General features: G+C 37.1%; 1 pseudogene; it reads right to left on the bottom strand.

The window, feature by feature from the left end:
* Positions 1 to 3,253: 3,253 nt before the first annotated feature.
* LOC110338558 lies at positions 3,254 to 4,205 on the bottom strand (annotated as a pseudogene).
* Between the last annotated feature and the right edge of the window lie 2,215 nt (positions 4,206 to 6,420).

A 6,420-nucleotide genomic window follows, 5' to 3' on the forward strand; every position in this document is an offset into this window, starting at 1 on the left:
TATTTCTCTGATCACAAAGAATGGTGAACACATTGAGAGAGAGAGAGAGAGAGAAAGAAAGAAAGAAAGAAAGAAAGAAAGAAAGAAAGAAAGAAAGAAAGAAAGAAAGAAAGAAAGAGTGATTTGTCTGCATGTACACTGAATGACAGAAGAAGGTGGCAGTTCTCTATGTAGATGATCATGATCCACCATGTGGTTTCTGGCTAATAAATTCAGGACTTCTGGAAGATCAGCCAGTACTTTTAACCACTGTGCCATCTTACAGCACATGGGTAACAAACACTTTAAACATTTCTCTGCCATTTTCATCTTATCTTTTGAGACCTCTCTTTTCACAGCCATACTTCATTTTTAATACTATTGCTATTTTTCTACAAACTATATATAGTTTGTAACTGCATTCTAAATACTTATTTTTAAATCTACAGTAAATCCCTCATACCTCATCAAAGAAGAGTGTTCAGCAGCATACAAAGGCTGCTGGTAAGATACACAACTTGACAAAATGCAGAGAGTAATTGACCTTGGGGTGCCCACTATCGATTGATACATCTATAACACAATCCTTACCCCTAAGTCTCAGAAACCACTATGGAAGATGGGCCTGAAAGATTGTAAGAAGCAGAAGATGAGAAGAGTTGTTGCAGTGTATTACAGGAAAGCTATACCCATGAAATTTCAATAATATGATTGTCCAAATGAAACCTACATAATGCCAACCCCAGAAACCTATATAATGCCAACACCAGTTGAAATGCCAGCCCAGTGGGGGCAGTTTGGCAAGACATCACACCCAGATGAAGAGCTACAAGTAATCAATGACTGCTGAGAGAAGAGGAATCAGGATAAGGCTCCTGATATTTCATCTAATCTTAAGTAATCAGCCTTAGAAGCATATACAGTCAAGAAAAACTAAGTGGAGTCACTAGTTTATATATAAATGCAATGTGTAATATGCATGTATATAGTAGTGATAATTATAAAAGAAGAGGTCAAAAATTTGAGAAATAGTAATTGGGAAGGGAGAGTGTGAGGGCCCTAGGGGGAGGTGGAAATACTTTAAATGTATTAGAAGGATTTTCATGGCACTCTACCCCAATTCAAGTTTGAATACCTAAAGTTGTGTTTAGTTGCCAATGGTTGCAGACAACCTTACCCCAGATAGAGAAGGCTTGAACAGGTGAAAAGATTGCAGTAAGGACAAAAAGTTGGAAATGTTTTATTTGGATTCATTAAAAAAACTGTGGGTGAACAGACCCAGAAAGACAAATGCATATTCCTTTTCATCTTCGGTGCCCAGCTCCAAATCCTCAGCTCAAATAGAGACCATTACAAAAAGCCACAACTGATCACAGTGTAGAAATCAAAAGATTGTGGAGATCCCTGTTCCATTATCTACAGCTACATCACAGCTCCTGCATCTGTGGTTTAGGAAACATTGCAGAAGAGGAGGTAAAAGACTATAAGAGCCAGAATACCAGTAATTCTGCTGTGAAAGAGACTCATCTAGAAATGGCTATATAATCAAGATGGACACAATGATAATATCAATGTACAAGGTTACATGGGGTGGCAGGATTCTCATGGAGTACAGCTCCTAGAAAAAAATTTACATGCAACTAAGAAATGCTTGAAGAAGGAGAATTAGAATTTTCCAGGGAAACTAGTCCAATGCAGAGTGGTCATTATACATGCAAACAACAGACACAGATTTAGCAGATTGTATTTCTATACATTGGTGCATATACATATATACAGACACACATATGGATGTAAGTAGCAATCATAATGAGAGAAAAAGGTGCTGTCAACTTGTGAGTGTATATCGGGGATATGAGAGATAGGGGTTTGAAGGACAATTAATGGGAGGGTATAGAGGAAGGAAAAGGAGGTAGGAATATGATGTGATTCTGTTGATGGCACTTGCTTTTATCTCAGCATGTGGGAGGGAGAGGTGGATAGATCTCTGTGAGTTCAAGGTACATCTGGTCTACAAAGTAAGTTCCAGGGCTATACAGAGAAATCCTGTCTCAAAAAAAAAACAAAACAAAACTAAACTAAACTAAACTAAACCAAACCAAACCAGCTATGTTGGAGATCAGATATGCATGTAGCTTCTGACATTGCCAGATGAATTGCACAGCAAACGCTCTGATCCTCTGACTCTTGAAATGTTTCTCTTCCCCTTCCTAGAGCTTTAGGTTCAGGATTTGTTTTGTTGGTACATCTTTTGGGACTGGGATTCACTATTCTGCATTTTGGTTGGTTGTAGGTTTTTTTTTGTTTTTTGTTTTTGTAATGATCTCCATCTATTGCAAAGAGAAGTATTCTTTATGCCTTTAAGGAGGCCTCAGTCCTACACAAAGAACTATAGGTAACTAAGGAATGTTTTGAGTGGGAGAAATGGTCTTTCCCAGGGAAAAGGAAACCAATTGTTTCCATTAAAATTGGCTATTCAATGCCAAATGGCCATCCATAAGTACATACATACATCATACATACATACATACATACATACATACATACATGTCACATTATAGAGAGTAGATAGCATTTATAAATTTAGGAATACCTGCCACCACCACCCCCACATATATATAACCATAATTAATGAAAAAAGAGGCCATGAATTTGAAAGAGAGCAAGAAGAAGCACATACATCAGGGTCTGGAGGAAGGAAAAGAAATCTAATTATGTCATAATTTCAAATATGGAAGAAATAACAACACATACTAAAATAGTGAAAATAATTATTGGTGACTCAAAGTCAGCTATGGTACAATGACAATAACTTTCAGTTGTTCCACATAAGAGTCCCACCCACAGCAGTATTTGTGGTAGTTAGTAGTTAACAAAAGGAAATTCATTTATTCAATGTTTAACAGGTGTTTCTTAGAACAGAAAATACCATAAGCTGAATAACCAAGCTCCAACTGGTATTTCAAAATTTTGATTAGGTATATTTTAATAGAGAAATATCAAGAAATAAAATATTGTTCAAAATATTTGACATATGTTCATTTGGGACAAAATGTCATAGTTTGGCTAATAAAAATTAAAATTATGGTCATGAACTTGTATTCAAGAAAAATGTTACCTATCTGAAATTTAATAGCGTACAGGATGTCTGAATTATAACTAATGTAAAAAAATAACTAACATAATTTCAGATATCAAGCTCCACATTAAAGTACTTTATTCCAGGAAAATCATTAAGACACTGTTTTAACAACAAGAAAGTGTGGGTTTCAGTTCAGCCATGGAGTGAACTTTGAAAACAGGTCATTCTCAGTACAGAAAATGAAGAAGTAAACTGCAAAATAACCTTATTATTCTTCATGAGTAAAAAAGGGCAGATGGTTGGGTAGCTTGTTGTTAAAATCGTATCAATTGCCTCCAATCTTGGATTTTTTTCTTTTGTATAAAAACCATAAAGGGTGATGAAGTTGTTCAACAAATAAGTTAACACAAAGCAGCTCACCAGAAACAGTATGCTGTGAGTGGCTTTATGCTCAGGAGATGGCTGGGAGGAAAGGCTTGGGCTGTGGAGATGCTGAGCTGTCTTGCGGTATCTGTATAGGAAAATCACCATGTAGAGGCTGGCCCACATCATGACAGACATATAGAAGAAATCATGAGTTATGAGAAAGCTGAAAAACCATTCTGAATCCTGGTTCCCAAATTTCTTTCTTTGACAGTAACCATGTGAATATCCACGGCCAACGAGAGTGATATTGGTTTTGGCTATTACCAAGTCAAGCATAAACCCGTAGATAAGTAGATTAATAAGCCAGGAGCAAAGTAAGGAAGAAAAAATCCATGTAGAGAGTCTAGGCTTAAGCCAGGAGGCCAACTTAGAGTTACTGGGAATGATGGTGATGACTTGGAATGTGCTGAGAACAGAGGTGGTGCAGATGGACAGACCTCGGCTGACTCTGAATGAAAACAAAACTGCCTTACAACCGATATCATCCAGAAAATTGGGTACTCTAAAAGAAAACATGATATCTTTTATCATTGAGAACATGATTGTTGACATATTAATTATTGTCAGGTGAATAAAAAACTGAATCTATCAACTTTGTAAAATGAGGCCTGAAGATGAAAGTGTATATATATAACATTAACAGTGATGAGTTCCCTATCACACCAAGACAAAACTGGAATATGAGAAAGATCTGGAAGATGGTATCGCTTGGAAGCATGATATTAATGTGCTTCAGGTTTGTTAGGTCTAGAGTACCAAATGAATGGACTGTATTTTAAAACAATTTGAAAAAATGATGTTTGTAGGAAAATATACTGAATGACAGCTCAGGAACAGAGAGAAGTGATGATATGTCCAACACTTTCCTTTTCTTTCCTTTTCCTCCTCCTCTTCCTTCTCTTCTAATTCCTCCTTCTCCTCCTCCTCCTCTTCTTTCTCTCTGCTTCTTTGTTTTGTTGTTCAAGTCAGAGATACTCTATATAACCATGTCTGGAACTTGCACTGTAGACCAAGCTGGCCTTGAACTCTCAGAGATCCACCTACCTCTGCCTCCCAAATGCTGGGATCAAAGGTGTACACGACCACCGACTGGAGAAATGTACAACTCCTTTGGATGTTAGGTGTAGAGATGACACTTTAGCAACATATTCCTGGGATTCTTGACCATCTTAGAGGATAGAATGAAGTGTTGAGAATAATGAAGGATCGAATCTACCCAAACTCCCTGAATTCTCTTATGTCAAGCAGAAGAATATGTTGACCTATGTGAAAGCCAAATTTGCATGTTATGGGGATTTAAAACTAATTTATTCTATGTGTAGGAGTTTTGCCTGCAATGACTGTACATTTTATACATGCCTCAGTATCAGACCCCAGATCTCTGGAACAGCAGCTAATGGTCTTTAACTGTTGAGACATCTGTCCAGCCCCAATGAATTTCTATTCATCAGTCAATATTTTTCTTTAACATAAGTATCAATGTCTTTATGCTTACAACAACATTTGCTTCAATCACATATGTAATAATGTGTGTCCTTGGCCTTTAGTGTTTGGGCTGCACATACATTTTTGTCAGCTTTGTGAAGGTTAAATTCTTAGACTTTTCATGTGGGACTTTTTCCTCTCATTCTACTCTACAGGCTGACCAGCAATGTTCTGAAGCATTTCACTTCATTTTATCTATTTATTTTGCTAACGATTTTGAGTTGAGCAGATGATAGGCAGAACACAAAGGCCAGAATGAGACTACACATCCCACTGTATTGAGCACATCTTCACAAAAAACGTGTTTTCTGTGATATTCGGTGACCAAATCAATCAGGTTGGTTTTGATTAATAAACCCACTCTAAAAAAGATTTCTATATTTTGTTATTGCAACGTCTGGATTCTAGTTACACTTGAAGGTCCTTTTTTATTCATGATACAAAGACAAATTTCTCAGGGCCACTGTTACACAGAGAATGACAACAACACAAGACTATAAACTTTGATCTTGACCTTCACAATATTGTTATGTCACCCGTGTTCTGTGGATTTCGGTGTATGTGTGTGGGGTTGCTCTATATTAACTCTAGACTCATGCCAACAATTATCAAATCATTTTTGTTACCCGAATTACAAGCCTTTATTCTTTGTAGGATATCTATGGATTCTGCAAGAGTCTATTTTATTCTGACACGGCCTACTAGAATTTTCCCCTATGCTGGTCTGAATTCTCATTACACATCATGAATCCCTGCTTTGACACCAGTCCCTAGTACAGTCAAAATCTTCTGATGTTCAGGACCAACATTTGAGTTACTTAAAGAATGATTGTATAGGCACAATGCCTATCAAAGAGTAACAAAATTTTAAATTTTGTATCAATATACAAAGATTTATACCAATGTAAGCTTTAAACTTGTACCAGTATATAAATTTTGCACCAATATAAGGAAGCATAATTCAATTTCGTACTAAAATTTAGAGATTTTTAACAATGTAAAATTATGTCTATAAAGCATTTTGAGAGTAAATTTAGTAATCCATCCTCACAACTCATTCAAGAATACAAGGCTTCCAGTCTACTTCTTTGACCTGAAGATAACCCTGTGGCAGAGCTCTCTGTACCCAAATCCTTCCCAGAGAAAGCAGGTTTCCCAGGAGTGCTGTCACTCCTAAGTTCACAGACAAGAACACCACTTTTTCTCTAATAACTGGCCAAAGTGGGTCCTGTCAGGAAACCAAAGGATACAGGAACTGTGGAGCAACTGGGGAAAGGATCCCTCCAATCTTGCTCTTTGCACAGTAATTTAACCTGTGGCACAGCTCTCCATACCCAAATCCCATCTGGAGAGAGATAGTCTCCCACGAGTGATGACACATCTTAGATCACAGGCTTACAGGCTCACAGGAAGGAATGGCTCCATTCAGAAATAGCAAGACCAACTAA

Source organism: Mus pahari, chromosome 21 (assembly GCF_900095145.1).
Source record: "Mus pahari chromosome 21, PAHARI_EIJ_v1.1, whole genome shotgun sequence".
In the NCBI taxonomy this organism is placed as follows: domain Eukaryota; kingdom Metazoa; phylum Chordata; class Mammalia; order Rodentia; family Muridae; genus Mus; species Mus pahari.